The sequence below is a fragment of the Rhinoderma darwinii genome, chromosome 2, assembly GCF_050947455.1.
Source record: "Rhinoderma darwinii isolate aRhiDar2 chromosome 2, aRhiDar2.hap1, whole genome shotgun sequence".
Classification (NCBI taxonomy): domain Eukaryota; kingdom Metazoa; phylum Chordata; class Amphibia; order Anura; family Rhinodermatidae; genus Rhinoderma; species Rhinoderma darwinii.
The window spans coordinates 241,023,466-241,041,678 of record NC_134688.1 but is presented as its reverse complement, the minus strand read 5'-3'; the positions used below and the strand labels follow the sequence as shown (position 1 = coordinate 241,041,678).

The 18,213-nt window shown below is 39.5% G+C and overlaps 1 protein-coding gene across 5 annotated transcripts in view; it reads left to right on the top strand.

The window, feature by feature from the left end:
• The window catches only part of BCAS3 (BCAS3 microtubule associated cell migration factor), a 1,147,652-nt gene that overhangs the window by 569,736 nt on the left and 559,703 nt on the right, over window positions 1-18,213 (top strand). The gene's annotated exons all lie outside the window — the stretch shown is intronic.

Sequence of the window (18,213 nt, the reverse complement as noted above, 5' to 3'; positions counted from 1 at the left end):
AAGTGTATGCTTTACTATAAATTACACATTCAGTCCTCTACTGTCTAATAACCAATCATTAATTAAATCATCTTTTTTTGGAGTATGTTGTATTCAAGTCCTCTACTTCCCTTCCAACAGCCATAAAGTTAAATTATAAAATGAAGGTAGCCTACGGCTGCCACTAGGGGGATCTTTTTGTAGATATATTTAAAGAGCTCCCTTTAAAGAGGCTCTGTCACCAGATTATAAGTGCTCTATCTCCTACATAATCTGATCGGCGCTGTAATGTAGATAGCAGTGGTTTTTATTTTGAAAAACGATAATTTTTGAGCAAGTTGTGAGCAATTTTAGATTTGTTTCTTAAGGACCAACTGGGCGTGTTTTTACTTTTGACCAAGTGGGTGTTGTAAAGAAATGTATGAGGCTGACCAATCAGTGACCAATCAGTGTCATACACTTCTCATTGTTCCAGCCCAGCTTCTTTCACTGCACAATCACACTGTGCTGTGGATCATGCTGGGCTGGAACAATGAGAAGTGTATGAAGCTGATTGGTCATTGATTGGTCAGCCTCATACACTTCTTTACAACACCCACTTGGTCAAAAGTAAAAACACGCCCAGTTGGTCTTTAAGAAACTAATCTAAAATTGCTCATAACTTGCTCAAAAATGATCATTTTTCAAAATAAAAACCACTGCTGTTATCTACATTACAGCGCCGATCACATTTTGTAGGAGATTGGGCACTTATAATCTGGTGACAGAGCCTCTTTAAACTCAGTAATGAATTTGTCTTTAATTAGCTCCTAAGCTGGTATAGCAATACCAGAAATATGGAACTTTGCATCTAAGACATAGAGATCCAGCCCCTAAAATTATATTTTATTGAATTAATCAACACAGAATTTCGGAACTATATAGATAAAAACAGAAAGGAATGATCGGTAAACTTTAAAAAGACAACTGGGTTGCACGTATTGGTGGATAAGTAGTTTTGTAGTAATAATGTTGTAATAGATGGCTTCTATAAACTTATCTTACATGTGTCCCTGAAAAGATGAGCTGTCCAGTACACTATCCATGGTAATTACTTTATAAGGAAACCTGTACTAATAGATACAACATCAGCCCTGTCTCCAAATAATTTTCCCAATCATAAACACTATTGTATATATAAAAGCATAACTTTAAATAATACAGTAATGCAGTTACCAAATAATACAGCTACACAATGACCAAATAATACCATCACAACATTACTACATATAACTACCACAAAGACCAATATAACCAATGATCTCACCATACAGTGACCATATAGTGGTCACATACCAATTCTATACTGGCAGTCTGAAGAGTACAAACACACCGTGAACCTTATATAAGTGAATACAGTACAGTTTAATCCAGTGACTCACAGGTGACGTCTTCTCTGATTGGAGTAGTTCACTTTCCTTCTCTTCTTCATCCAACTCAGACCGTCATGATGACTTTTCCCAGCCACCAATTGTTTCTTCAGAGCTTGATCCCCCTTTAGCGCACCACACTGTAAAAATACCGCCAATAAAAATAGTGTCTCCTTAGTTCCCCCCATATTAGTAGTGCCCTCCTGTATGCACCCCACAGTATTAGTGCCACCTGTTTGCCCCTCATACAGTAATGTTGTCCCCGGTGTGCCCCCCACACAGTAAAGGTGCCCCCTTTGTTCCACCACTCAGTAATAATTCTTCTTAATGCCACCTCTCAGTATTGGTACAGTACTGGTGCCCAGTCCCCATTCAGTAATGGTGCACTTTAAAGCCCCACAGTAATGATTCCCCTCTCCGTAATGCCACCCCCATAGTGCCCCCACTCAGTATTGCTAACCCCCATTGTTCCCCCAATCAGTAATGCTGCCCTCATAATGCCCCCACTCTGTAATGCTGCCCCATTGTGCCAACACTGAGTAATGCTGCCCCCATAGTGCCCCTACTCAGTAATTCTGCCCTACAGTGAACCCACTCAGTAATGTTGCAACCATAGTGTCCCCCACTCAGTAATGGTGCCCCCGCTCAGTAATGGAGCCAAGTGTTCCCCACACAGGATTAGCCATTAAAAAAAAATCCCTGTTTCCACGACGAATGGAGCTGTTCAGTCTCTTGAGACCTGCAGCTTTTGAGACATTGGGACAAGATCCTTGCATAGAATGATGCGATGATGTCACTGAATCGTACTAGCCTGCCCAGGAGTACTATCCTGGGCAGTAAAGTGGCCTGTAGCCAGTAAAGCATTCCCGTCCTGGGCAATAAAGTGGCCTGTAGCTTATAAAAGTGAATGTAGTAGCGTAGGTAGCTGACAGCTCTCTGCCCTGTTATAGTATTCAACTGTACCTGCGTCCTGAGCAATCAGTCACACAGTACAATGGTAGGTGTTGGTAGTGTCCTGTTCATAAAAGAGAGTGCATCAACGCCACAGTTCTAAAGTCCCACTTCTCTCCGGGGCTTCTTATTAGTAGTGCGAGTTTACATATAATGGGCAGTACATATGTGTATGTATATATATAAGTCCAAATACAATGTCAGCCACACAGCTTTGTGAATCATGGATGGGTGCCGACCTGCCCAGGTCAGGGCTAACAGACCTGCTGTAGTAGAATCCAAAAATCAGGCAGCACTCCAAGGTATAAGCAAAGTAGAAGAAGGTGCTTTATTGGTCCATATACACACGACGTTTCAGCTCAACACAGGAGCCTTTCTCAAGTGACATTGGACAGAGGAAGATTGGAAAAATGTGTTATGGACAGACGAATCGAAGTTTGAGGTGTTTGGATCACACAGAAGAACATTTGTGACATGCAGAACAACTGAAATGATGCTGGAAGAGTGCCTGACGCCATCTGTCAAGCATGGTGGAGGTAATGTGATGGTCTGGGGTTGCTTTGGTGCTGGTAAAGTGGGAGATTTGTACAAGGTAAAAGGGATTTTGAATAAGGAAGGCTATCACTCCATTTTGCAACGCCATGCCATACCCTGTGGACAGCGCTTGATTGGAGCCAATTTCATCCTACAACAGAACAATGACCCAAAGCACACCTCCAAATTATGCAAGAACTATTTAGGGAAAAAGCAGGCAGCTGGTATTCTATCTGTAATGGAGTGGCCAGCGCAGTCACCAGATCTCAATCCCATAGAGCTGTTGTGGGAGCAGCTTGACCGTATGGTACGCAAGAAGTGCCCATCAAGCCAATTCAACTTGTGGGAGGGGCTTCTGGAAGCATGGGGTGAAATTTCTCCCGATTACCTCAGCAAATTAACAGCTAGAATGCCAAAGGTCTGCAATGCTGTAATTGCTGCAAATGGAGCATTCTTTGACGAAAGCAAAGTTTGAAGGAGAAAATTATTATTTAAAATAAAAATCATTATTTCTAACCTTATTTCTAGTCATTTTGCAACTCATTTGATAAATATAAGTGTGAGTTTTCATGGAAAACACAAAATTGTCTGGGTGACCCCAAACTTTTGAACGGTGGTGTATATATATAGTGTTTTTCTTGTGAAATTCTCGATAAGTTTGATGTGTCACATGACCCTCTTCCCATTGAAAAAACTAAAGTTGGATACAAAATGGCCGACTTAAAAATGGCCACCATGGTCAACACCCAGCTTGAAAAGTTTCCCCCCTCCCATATACTAATGTGCCACAAACAGGAAGTTAATATCACCAACCATTCCCATTTTATTTAGGTGTATCCATATAAATGGCCCAACCTGTATATATATATATATATATATATATATATATATATATATATATATATATATATATATATATTGTATACTGTGTACTATATCCTGGCTCAACTTTTACTGGCCCAGCTCTGGTTTTTTATGGGCCGAAAGTACCACACAGTATGTAGCACAGCGCTATACAGATTCTTACATTCTTACATTTTAACTTCAGTTTTCAGGACATTGATACTTGAAAACATTGCAGCCAAGAGTCATGGTACTGTACATATACATATGTAAGTGCATGTATGTATTTGTATGTACAGACAGAGAATGTATGATCTTAAAATATATACTGTACAGTATGTAATGCTGTGTGCAGCTTCAGCACCTCCCTGTCATAGGCTCCTTACACTTCTTACAAGCAGGGCAGCAGGCAATCTAAAAACCAAAATGGCTCCCGAACAGTAGCAAGCGCCATGCTATATATCAGGGAAGTAAGTAAAATATATCATAAAAGATCTCCAGAGGTCCCCTGTGCAAAAAAAATAGACATGAGCTATCTGTGCCAATGTATACTATTCTTTATTCTTCTAGTTTGTAGCTATGAATTTCTGCCAGGTATCTTTGTATTATTTTCTTAGTATATTTTCTTTATACAATTTACATCCAGGCAGAAGACAAGTAGTCACAGTATGCAATAAATAATATTCAACCTTGTTTCCAATGAGCTGACTGCATATTTCCGATGTTAACTTTTGTAGAAAAATCCTTTCTTGACTTCAAGCCATCTTCAAAATGTATATTATCAGAACGTAAAATCTTTATCAGCTCACATTACAATGGGAAAACTATTTGCATTTGTCTTATCTCTTCCAGAAAGGAAGTAGTCTTTGAACTTGGGAAAGTCAAAATACTTTATGATATCCTGCACCAAGTCACTTGGAATTTTGCGGCCTCATCCTTTGTAGTTGCATGTGATCAGCCCTCTGCTTTGACTTAATGACTTAGTGTATGAACGTAGAGCTGGTATAACCGGCACTGGAGGTGCTCAAGCCTTGTAATGAACATTACAGGCCCAGAGAGCTGAGGATCGGGGACTGCAGCGGCAGGTGTGGCTCAGGGGGAATGTTTATTTCTGCTCATCAGTTGGGGTGCATATATTGATACTTATGTCATGGCTGATCTATATACATGAGTGAATAAACACAGTGTCTTACAGCTAACATTCACAGCCATCAACTGTAACCTGTGGGGGAACAGGGCAGCATGTGTTCTTGCACCACCACAGGAAAGAAACACACAATCTTAATCTTCCTGCTGTACAGTTGTGTAACGACTCTTAGATCTTAGCATAGAAGTACTTTAGCAATTTGTATATTAGTGTTACAATGCAGAAAAAACATTGCATTTTCAGTAACGTTTTCCCAAAGCCTGAGCAACGATCCCTGCGCTTGAAACAATTTTGGAACTTTTACCCCATGACAGTGTTTCACTATGGAGAAGATTTACACTTATGAGCAATTAAAGCACTCTGCCCCCAGCCACTAGAATGGACGTACTGCTCTCTGCCTCCAATTTACAGATTCCATTCTGGTTGAACTATGAGAATTTTCCACTAAAAACGACTTTGAAAATCAGCTTTATGTCAAACACACAGCTGCAGAGAATGAATCAATTTAAAATTGGATCATCTGCGTGCTTTGAATTAATATTTCCGGTCTAAGGCTTGAAAAGACTTATTTTAAGTGGAATATTCATCAATCTTTTAGAGACACCTAAAAACGTATGTAAATATTTTATCAGGGACCTATGGAGATGGAAGGTATCTGGAACCACCTCCAAAAACATAAATATAAAGTCTGGATTACTAAATGGTTACATTTAATAACGCCTTTGAAGTTTCAGATGGTATCTTGAACTTCCAGGCAATCAATAGCCTTCTTAATTTCTTTTTAGCGTGCCGTGTTAAGTACGTCCCAAAGTAAGCAATCCAGGCTCCACTCCAGTGCCTTGACAGCTTAATATTAAAACAATATTTGTTTAATTTTCTTTATTTCGCTTTGTGTTTTTTTTTTTAAATAAAAGATTTTGCTGATATAAAAATATGCATTGAGCTTTTCCCGCTTTTGTTTTAGGGATTCTAAATAAGCTTAAAGCATAACTAAAAATACAATTTTGACTGTGCTCCTGGATCCCTATGTGTAGTAACTTCTCTGGATTTTATTTTCAGTTTCTAGGACAGGAAGTAGCTGTCTGACAGTTGCTATTGTCAGCCATATTAACACTCATTGGGCTGTTTTATCTGTCTTAGGTCTCCCTTGTAATTCTAAGAACTCCAGGCCTATTTAGCTTCAGCTAATATCAGTGTTTATGCATAAAGCAATTACAGCACCTCACAAATCATCGCAGACTACCATAACAATGTTTAGATAGTTCCTTTTTTAAGTAACCAAGAGTTCTGCATTGTATTTAAAGGTTTTTAAAACATACCTGCCTACTCTGAAGAGTCAACTTCAGGGAGATTTAAGATGTCACGAGCCTTTACTATGTAAACTCCACCCATAAGTACAGGTCGCAAGTCAAATTTACTTTAAATGGTAGAGAAAATCCTAAACTGCCCAAAATAAAATGCTTACATAAAATAAGCTATTATAGTTTTGTTTTAGAATCGGTGCAGCCTCATAATAGATTATTTCTGCTCAGTGTTCTGCATCTGGTCTTCTGGAGACTCCAGATTATCTTGCAGTTCTTTGCCAAAAGCATGTGGAGTATCAGAATTTCTGGAATTGTTTTTACAAGAATAAATGAGTACTAGAGTGTATATTATGGATTAGGACTTGAAATGAAATATTTTACTACACCTTGTATAAATGGATATAGAGTAACATTAGTGGGAAACATCAAGCTGGCTTGTTTAATTTCATATGTGTATCTGTCCATATTTTGTGTTTGAATCATAAGCGCAGATAGATAGATAGATAGATAGATAGATAGATAGATAGATAGATAGATAGATAGATAGATAGATAGATAGATAGATAGATAGATAGATAGATAGATAGATAGATATCAGAGAGATAGATAGATAGATAGAGAGATAGATAGATATCAGATAGATAGATAGATAGATAGATAGATAGATAGATAGATAGATAGATAGATAGATAGATAGATAGATAGATAGATAGATAGATAGACAATGAATTAAATTATCCTGATAAAAAGAAATCACAATATTGTCTGAAAGGAGGCACTGACAAGAATTAATATATTAACTCATATGCAGCACTGTTTGACAAATTGCTTACTAAATACATCAAAATTTATTGAATAGTCCATGGTTTAATTGCCTAATGGTTGCATTAGAGGGCAAGGGAAACCCATTAATTATATCTCCCTTCACCCTTAGGAAATGTAATCATATAAATATAGATTTTGTTTAAGCAACATTCTCTACATGGCTGAAGTGTTGTTTGTAAGCATTTGGGCTGCTTCTGTTATTAAAGATTGGGAAAGATATTTTATAGGGACATCAGCGTACAACCCTCTTTAAAAGAGATGAGGTGTGCTGAAATAATTGCCATGTATTACAATATTCTTCTTCTTCCCTGTTATAGTAGTTGCCACTAATAACAGCCGATGCCTTTATTCACAAATGTTGCGCTTTGTCGGAAAAGCATATAGCCCTATGTACAGTCCCATAAAATGAACCTAAAAAACAATTGCCTATAGAAGTTTACAAATGTCAAACACCATGCACTAATTGCCCAGATTGCCCCCTTTAAAGTGGTCTACCCAATATGGCAGCTTCTTTGAAGAGGGTCCCCTGCTTGGGATCCCCCTCTATGAGCCAGAGCAGAGAGTTGATGCAAACAGATGATAGCTGGGAGAATCTGGATCTGCATTAGTCAGCTGATCAATGGATCGGCATCAGTTTAAGAGGGCAACCCCATAATGAGACAACCACTTTAAATTTCCTATTTTGCCCCTACGTCTTTCCCAATCCTAAACCATTTCACAGTCAATGTAAAAAATATTACACGGTGGAGTCCAGGATAATAATAACAAACCAAAAAAGAAAAAGAAAAAAGTTCAGGATAAAACCAGCGCACACTCGGTTACAAAAATAATAACTTTTTAATTAACTTAGTTTTATAATGTCATATGTATTGTTCAGGGAAATTATACCCTCACATATATATTTTAATATTTAAAACTAAATTAATTTAACAGTGTGTGCTGGGTTTTGTCCGGAACTTTTTTATTTTTATTTTTTGGTTTATTCTGAGAGATTAACTGCAGTAGTATATAGCGGAGAAAAGTCTAATAACTGATAACTAGCATGGATTCACGAATAACAGGTCGTGCCTAACTAACATGCTTGGTTTCTATGAGGAGGTAAGTGCAAATGTTGGTCATGCGGCTGATGTGATCTATCTGTATCTTACAAAGACAACAGCCATGTTAGCAGGGGGGACAATATATATGTACATATGTACATGGGTAAAGAATTGGTTAAGGAACAGAAAACAAAAAGTAAATGGTACTTACTCAAAATTGACCAACGTCAGCAGTAGGGTACCACCAGGATCAGTGTTAGGACCAATTAATATACAATTAATGTAATATACAGCTGACATCCGCAACGTATGTTGCGGCTCAGCATGTGAGCCTGTTCCATATATCACCCCCCGCAACACAACGTGCTATTACGTCATGGTGCGCAAAGGGGTTAATGCGCAGTGAATGGTGCAAAGTGAAAATTGCAATTTTCCGCTGATATGCCATCTTAGTGCACAATATGTTGTGCACAGTTTGTGCCACTGAAAATAAATACCTCATAAATACCTCATAAAATGTTAAGCGGGTTCTCCCGGGTATGGCGATGCCATATATGCGGCTGCAGACTGCTGTTTGGGCACGCTGTAGGGTTCAGAAGGGAGGGAGCGCCATTTGGCTTTTGGAGTGTAGATTTTGCTTGGTAAAAGTTCTGTTTGGGTCTTTGCTGGTATTTCAGTTTATAATGTGGGGGTACATGTAAACTGTGCGGAGTACATCAGAGCATAATAAGAGGGTATAATAATGCGGTAAATAAATAATAATTCATAGATATGTGGCCGGTGTCGCACTGATGAATGGTGCCCGATCTTATCCGCTTTTGGAACTCTCTGCGTGTTTTACATCGCCATATTCTGAGAGCCAGAAATTTTTTATTTTTTCACCACCGGAGCCGTGTGAGGGCTTATTTCTTGCGGGACAATCTGTAGTTTTCATTGGTACCATTTTGGGGTACATGCGATTTTTTTTGATCACTTTTATTCCATTTTTTGGCAAGCAAGGTGACCAAAAATCATAAATTCTGACAAAGTTTTTTATTCTTTTTTTTACAGTGTTCACCGTGGGCTATAAATTACAATTTTACTTTATTCTGCGGGTCGTTGCGATTACGCCGATACCATATTTATATAGTTTTTTTATGTTTTGCAGTGTTTGCACAATAAAATCACTTTGTTTTTTAAATAACATATTTTGTGTCACTGTATTCTGAGAGCCATGACTTTTTTATTTTTCAGCCAAAAAATCTGTGTAAGGGCTTGTTTGTTGCGGGACGGGTTGTAGTTTTTATGGGACTATTTTGGAGTACCTGCAACTTTTTGATCACTTTTTATTCTATATTTTGCAAGAGGTTGTGACAACAAAATAGCGATTCTGGAATTGTTTTTTATTAATTTTTTATTTTTTTTTGCAGTGTTTTCCGAGTAGGAAAAATAACAGTATAGTTTTATAGTTTGGGTGTCGTTACGAATGTGATGATACCAAATATGTAACTTTTTTTAACGTTTTAATTTTTTCCCTATAATAAAAGACTTATAGGAAAAAAAAATGTTTTTGTAACTTATAAGTTTTTATTTTTCCACTTTTATAAAACATTTCTATTACCTTTTTCACATAGCGGGAAGGGGTTAAAGCAGTTGTCCGGAATAAAAATAAAAACATTTTGTTGAAGCAGCAGGAGGAGTTAAAATTAAAAAAATTACTTATACTTACCTCTTTTCTTCCAGATGTTCCTGTTCTGGGGGCTCCCATCAGATCTGTTCTCTGTTTGTATATAGCAGTGACATCATGTTGACCGTACACCACCGCTGCAGCCTATTAACAGCCTCAGCAGTGTTCAGCTGAGACCAGTAATAGGCTGCGGTGATGTACTGTCAATGTGATGTCACTGCTGCAGCCGCCCTGTGTACACACAGAACAGAGATGACAGAAGCCCCCAGCGCAGGAATGTCTGGGGGGAGAGAGGTAAGTATGGGTTGCTTTTTTATTTGAAGCCCTCCACTCCTGATGCCACATAAAAAGTTTAAACCCTGACAACCCCTTTATCCTCTTAACACTATCTGTGTATGTATGGTTGATGTGCCTTCCAACAATTTTGCACGTGCCACTGTGTGTTATCTGTGGTGTTATGTAGGACTGCAGGTAACACTAATACATTATCTGTTCTCAGAGAGTTATCACTGTGTGTTATCTGTGATGTTACATAGGACTCATGTAACACTAAGGCCTCATTCAGACAATCACGAATTACGTTTGTGTACTGTGCGTTGAAACAACGTACAGCACATCGAACAATTGATTTCAATAGGGCCGCTCACACATGCAGGAGTAATTCACGCAGCGAGAGTCTGTTGCGTGAAACTCACTGCAAGTCCTATATTGGTGCGTTTTCACGCACCGAACACGGATGCACAGCCTTGTGCGGTGCGTGATTTGCGCATCAATTCCATTAAAAAAAAAGTGCTTTGCGAGTGCGTGAAAAACGGACGCCACTCGCAAAGCACACTGATGCATAACCAACACACACGGACCAGATTTAAGTGCGTTTTTCCCGCGTGTGAATATGCCACGCTCGTGTGAATGTAGACTAATACATTATCTGTAATCAGAGAGTTATCACTGTGTGTTATCTGTGGTGTTACATAGGACTGCAGGTGACACCTACCACATTATATGTAATCAGAGAGTTATCACTGTTATCTGTGGTGTTACATAGGACTACAGGTAACAGCTACTGCATTATCTGTACTCAGAGAGTTATTACTGTGTGTTATCTGTGGTGTTACATAGGACTGCAGGTAACATCTACCGCACTATCTGTACTGTGTATATATGTGCCTGTGTGGGTATATATGGGTCTGTATGTCTATATATTTACCTATATGTATTTGTATATGACCCATTATGTGTGTGTACATGCCTCGTGTGTGTGTGTGTGTGTGTGTGTGTGTGTGTGTGTGTGTGTGTGTGTGTGTGTGTGTGTGTGATGATATATATATATATGTATGTATATTTGCCTGTATGTCTAAATATGTGCCTCTATGTATGTACAGTATATATGTTCCAGTATGTGCGTGTCTATTAATGAGGTTGATTTTTTTTGGTTTGTGGAGGGCAGCAACCTAAGGCCGCCCTGTTTGTGAACATATACTTTAACTTGCAAGTATATGTGTGGTCCATACAAAGAATTAGCAAATAATCTGTTCTTTCCAAGGACTCTACACAGGACCTGGGGACATTCATTACGTGTGGAGGAACTGCGTTTGAGACATCATTATAGGAAGGATTATTTACAGTTAGAGTAGTCAAACTATGGAATACCCTACCCCAAGAGGTAGTAATGGCAGATACTATGACAGCATTTAACCCCTTCCCGACATTTGACGTATCCATACGCCAAAGTCGGGTAGGGGAAGTATGGAACGGGCTTATGGAGTGAACCCGCTACATATGGTGTGGGTGTCGGCTGTTTGATCCCGCTTGTTTAACTCGTTAAATGCTGCGGTCAATAGTGACCGCAGCATTTAAATAGTTAGAAAGAGAGGGGCAATCCCCTTTAACAGCTCATCGCGCCCCCCGCAATGCAATTGCGGGGGGCGATGATTGCTATGGCTGCCTGGGGGACTAATGAAGGCCCCCAGGTCCGCCATCTTTGTGCATCTATTAAGCCCTGCCTCCGGCAGGGCTTAATAGTTGCCTGTCAGAATCACGATATACTGAAATACATTAGTATTGCAGTATATCGTGCAAGTGATCTAACGATCGCTGGTTGAAGTCTCCTAGGGGGACTAATAAAAAAAAGTAAAAATTTGTTAAATAAAAAAAAAATTTGTGTCAAAAAAATAAATAAATAAAAAAATTACAAGTTCAAAAAACTTTCCCCCTAGAGCATAGTAAAAAAATAAATAAATAAACATAATTGGTATCGCCGCGTCCGTAAAAGTCTGAACTATTACAATATATAATTATTTAACCCACACGGTGAACGCCATAAAAAAAAATGTAAACGGCAGAATCTCTATTTTTTGGTCACCTAATCTCCCACAAAAAATTAAATAAAAAGTGATCAAACCGTCACATGTACACCAAAATGGTATTATTAAAAACTACAGCTTATCCCACAAAAAATAAGCCCTCATACCACTTGATCAACGGATAAATAAAAAAGTTATGGCTCTCGGAATTTGGCGATACAAAATAAATTTTCTTTTTTACACTTAGGTTTTTAATTGTAAAAGTAGTAAAATATAGAAAAAGCTATAGCCAAAATCCAAAAGAAGAGGCAAGCTTGAAAATGCCTTCAATGGGAAGGTGAAACGTTGCCTATATGTTGGGTGAATCAATTTTCGATTTTTAGAACACTGGAGTGCTGCCTCTTCTTTTGAATGGTGGTTGTATTCACTTGGGGTCTCACGTCAAGTTTCCCCTGAGGATAGCACCCATATTGCATGCTACGGAGCTGCTCCTATATTTCGTTTGTTCCTAGAAAAAACTATATATATTTGGTATCGCCGTAATCGTATTGACCCACAGAATAAATTTAACATGTTGTTTTAATTGCACAGTGAAATCCGTAAAAATGGCGCGCAAACAACCATGGAGGAATCGCTATTTTTCTTCATTTTCTACCTCACAAATAATTTTTTTTCCCGTTTCCTATTACATTATATGACAAAATAAATTGTGCTACGAAAAACTACAACTCGTCCCGCAAAAATCAAGCCCTCATAGTACTATATCGACGGGGAAAAAAAGACGTTATGGCTTTTGGAAGGTGGGGAGGAAAATACGAAAATGAAAATCTGGGGTTAAAAAGGGGTTAAAAAACGTCTAGATGATTTACTGACAAATGGCATTGAGGGTTATAATTAATCTAGCAATGAATGACGTGTAATTGATTGAGAAATGTTGAACTTGATGGACCTGTGTCTTTTTTTAACCTATGTAATAGAAATTTGGAGTTGTAAAAGTGCTAATATCTGACGGACCGTATACCATATTTCACTGACAAACTTTAGTTGTGAAATCACAACTGCGTTTTAAATTATTTATTTGGTGTATTGAAACAGGATGTATAGAGAGATACATCAGATTGTATTGAGTAGTCCATACTCAGCAATTTAACCACACCGGTGCATTACTACCTAGTCATATATGTAACAATAAAAGTTCACAATCCATCTATAAAAGAAACCTCTGTTTTGCTAGAACCATTGCTACCTAAAGTTGTAGCGGTTGTAACAGTGTGGAAAGTTACTTTACATTTTACGTGTTTAATACTGATTAAACTATAGGATAATAGCATTTAATTATTGTACAAGAAAATGCAAGTGTTGCAGTGTACATAATACACAAGATAGATCATCGCTAATGTTGCAGATATCAGGCAATGCATGTCCCTTTAATAGATCTAACAGGCCGAGTCTAGCTAGCACTGACTGTAAGTGGCCAGTACTTATATTCCTGTAGAAAATCCCTATATATATATTTTTTCAGATATTCTCATTATAGATGCACCATATCACGTGTATCATTCCTCTAATTTAATACTGATTTATATTTGCAGTAATTAAAATAATTAGGGGGTTAAAATACCACATTTAACGTGTTTATTGTGCAGGAGTGAAAATCTGTGTACGGCTCCTAACTATTACCTTGGCTGGGATTTCCAGAGTAGCAGCTCGATGGCCGTTATATAATTACATGCTGTCTGTTACCATTCTACAGGGAGCGGATAATGAATGTAAAGTGAAACCAGATACACCAACCATTGGCTGTTAGAAAACTTTAATAATTAATTACAGGGCCCTTATTGCACCCAAGGGTCAGGGTTCAGGGAAAACATTGATTGATCTAATACAAAACTTCAGCAAACTCTGTTGCTGCTTAGTTAAAAAAAAATTGAGAATGCGCACCGATACTGTACCAGTACAAATTCGATTTTTATGAGATTGGATCAAATTATACATACAGTAGTGTGTTTTTGTTTTTTTTATGTACTGTTGAATTTCTTTCATCTATTTAACAGGTACTGTGAAAACACCCTAGATTAATATACAAAGAAATATAAAAAAAAATGTGTTGAGATCATCCAGGATGGCATTAGATTCAAAGTTAGAATGTACATGTGTAATGATGGGGGTAAGGAAACAGACAAGTGAGCCCTAATCTACCCGCCACTCAGTCCCTGCCTACTTGCAACGACCCGCCCTAGGCGACGGGGTACAACTGGGCGACGGTCCCTACGCTCAATAAGTGCACGACAAACAGACAAGGGTACACAGAAGCAAGGGAAAAGGGGCAGTTGCCCACGGCAACACCGTGGGCAACAAGAGTGGTGAACGAGCCGAGTCAAACCAGGAGTGTACGAGGTACCAAACGCAGAGCAGGAGAGAAGTGAACAAGCCGAGTCAAACCAGGAGTGTACGAGGTACCAAACGCAGAGCAGGAGAGTAGTCAGTAAGCCAGGGTCAGTATGAAGCAGGGTCACATGGTTCAAAAAGCTGCAGCAGGGCCAGAAACCAAAACGAAGAATCACAAGCAAGGAGGAACAGGAAAGGCAGGTATAAATAGACAGAGGGCGGGAGCTAGCTCCGTGTGGCCAGGCTGTGATAGGCTCTCCCACTCCTAAGCCTGCCATCCTGAGTGGTGGAAGATGGAGTCAGTCTCACAGACATAGAAGCAGGTGCAGACTGATTACCTATGGGCGTGGATACAGAAGCTGTGCCTGGCAGATCCTTAACACATGGCCTACAATTTAAAAAAATATATTTTTACCTTTTGTGTCATTCACCCTATCTCCTCGAAGATTGTAAGATCTACTGAGCAATTTTCTATTATGTTTGATTGCTGTGTGTATATTTTCCTTTATTGTAAGGTGCTTCAGAATCCATTGGTGCTATATAAATTGTCACGATCTAGGCGGATGTGGATCCCTAGCGGAGAGGCAGCTGGCCAAGTCACAGTCTATGCTAAGTCTATACAAAGTTTGTAGCAGAAGGGTATCTGAGATAGTCCAGACAGTAGCAGAGGCTTTGGCACAGATGGGACTAGACAAGGCAGGTAGCACCAGATGTGGCGTATAACAGCAGGCATGGCAGGTGACATCAGATGTGGTGTATACCAGCAGGCATGGCAGACGACACAACACGACTCCAACACTAGAAAGGCTCAGGAACAAAACACAGCACGGGATACAGGATACAGGTAACAGGGCACGGAAACACTGGGAGCAGGATACAACTAAGGGATCATTTGCAATACAAACATGGGTAGACAACAACGCTCAGGCAAGGAGTGGAAGGGCGGAGCCCTTTTTAAAGTCCAGGATGATCAGGGATAGATTAGGGAACTTTTAACAGGTGCTCGCGCTGGTCCTTTAAGGCCGAGACCGAGCGCGCGCACCCTAACATTGAGAGCAGGGACGGATGGCCGCAAGTGCCGGCGTCTCCTAGGAGGGAGACACTGGCAGGATGCCTGCGGTCTGTGGTCGCAGCCTTTGCTATGTAATGAATGGCAGCAGTCCGCGACCACGGCCGTGGCATAAATAAAGAATTAGCTCTGTCTTGTGTTGAACTATTGACATTTATTAAAACTATTTTAGGTTAGTTTATGAAAGTGATTCTTTGGTACATGGTCCTCAGGGGTATGCACCACATCTCAGATGGTACGCACACTGGCAACAAGCCCTTCTTCGGTCCCATCATAATTGATCTATTTATGAAAGATAGATTTGTTCCTACTATATCAATCTCTGGCAGAAACAGAAAATGACATGTGAGTGGCCACTGACTTGACTGCTTACATATAAATTCCTTTTAATAGCAGTGGAGTGAAGTGTATTGTTTAGAATTATGGCACACTGTGATCGCAATGTGATAAGGACAATGTGAATGAAATTGTAATGAGGCACTGTGGATTGCACTTTAAGGGCCCTTTTACACCGGCCAATTATCGGGCAAACGAGCGTTCATAGAATGCTCGTTCCCGATCATTGCACTGTGTAAACAGGGCAACGATGAGACAATGAATGAGTAAACGCTCGTTCATCAGCTGACTGTATCGTTTTAAATGCCCAAAATATTATCGTTCTCAGCAGCACATCTCGTTGTGTAAACAACGATGTGCAGCCGACATGATAGAAATGTATGGGAATGAGCGATCGGAGTAACGATCGCTCGTCTCCATACTAGCTCCCTGTGAGAGGAGCAAACGAGCTGTCTCATTGATTTGCACTTGTTTACACGACCTACGCCAGGCCTGGAGTATGCTAGAAAATTGTTATTAAACATGGCTCTCTTATGGTGGCACTGTAACTACTATTTTTCTACTGCAGGTTAGGGTTTATTGACATATTTTATTCGGGGTTATTCATCCCCTCTACCTGATAAAAAGCCTGGTGGATAGGTGTGACGGACCCATGTGTGGTGCTCATCTTTCCCGTGAGGGAGGCTATTGGCATTATGGTCCCACCTGAAGGACCATAGCATGCAACGTTCCTCCAAGCCGGACTCACGGCTTTTTATGATGTTGGACTTTCATTTTGGACACCAAAAAGAGCACAGCTGATTCCCATCGAAGCCAACAGGATTATTTGTGCCATCATATTCCCTGTAACTTTTATATGAAAAGTCGGAAGGAAACTGCTCCTGACACCGGACATATAAGAAGGAGCACTTAGTGAACATGCAAAGTTGTTAAATCTACAATATTAGTTATATAAATAACTGCTCACCGCTGCCCACTTGTTTTATACAGATCGTCAATGAAGACTGGGCTTTATCTCATGGTTTACAGCTGAGAGACACAAACACGTTGGTTGAAATTTGAAGATATTGGGTTGTGATGTTTGTCAGGAGGTCAATGGTTTCACATGTTAGGCCCCATGCACACGACCGTATAAAAAAACTCTGTTTTTGCGGACCGCAATTGCAGTCCGCAAAAATGGACCCATTCACTTCCATTGAATGCGGAAACCTTTCCGTAGCGCTATGGATGGGTGTCCGTGCCGCAGAAATGTTCTGAAAATTATTGAACATGTCCGTTCTTTTGCATTTTGCGGGCCGTGCTCCCATACTTTGTATGGGAGCACGGCCCGAAAATGCGGGTGGCAGTCAGCGGCCGGCCGTGCCCGCAATCGCGGGCTGTAATTGCGGGCACGGTCGTGTGCATGGGGCCTTAATCTGTCAATTTAGAGGAACACTTTATCTAAAGTATGTTTTATATGCATTCACTGTGGAGTTGAGTGCGGCTATATGCAGTCATTTCCGACTGGTAAGAAGCTTCCGGTGGCTATTTTCAGTGTGGTGTATTTTGGCCTATACTTACTATGTTATGTCACTTATTTGCAGTTCTGAGAATGTTCTGAAACATTAAAATACATATCTTTTTATAAGATTGGGTAAGCAGTGAACATTCTGTGATTCTTTGACAGACAAGTTGTACTATTGTTCACTAAGAACGTTTCTACATAGTCCATAGTGCCACAACTTTTACGGCTGTTTTTATCAGTCTACAGGGATATTCTAGTGTAAAGTTTTTTCATTGAATGTACTAAAATTCTTAGGAGATCAACTTCATGGTCTAATAAAAGTTGCCACAACTTGCACAGTAGCCAACTTTCTCTGGATTCAGTGTATTAACTCTACTCTTTTTAACAGATGGATGCTGCTTTTTTTTTTTGGTTGTTTTTTTTTTTTTATATATATACTTTGAATACTGGATCATGATCCTCCATGGTTGAGTTTTAACACTGCTGCCCCTCTTGTGAACTTGCAGCCGGAACATTTCCCTTGAAGGAAGCGTGAGACCGTACACGCACTCATCCTCCTGTTAGTAGAGCGCTGTATTCAGAACTAAGAAAACAGGAAGCAGAAAACAATAATGATGTGTATATGCTGACTGCAAATACTCATGCAGCAGCCGTCATGTGATTTTATGAGTATATGTGACTGACAATTTCATTGCATAAGTATAAGCTTTTTTGCGTGTACAGATAAGGTCTTATTCACATCCCGTTTTTGGATTACGTTTTGCTCACACTCCACAAATAGCGTGATGTGAACAGGGCCTTAAAGTATTACAAATATGTGAAGTCTCTTAAGTGCTCTTTTATTAACTAAGCACTATTGTACACCTTCTATATCACAACCTATTTGCAAATGTATGGATTAATGCATTAAAGGGG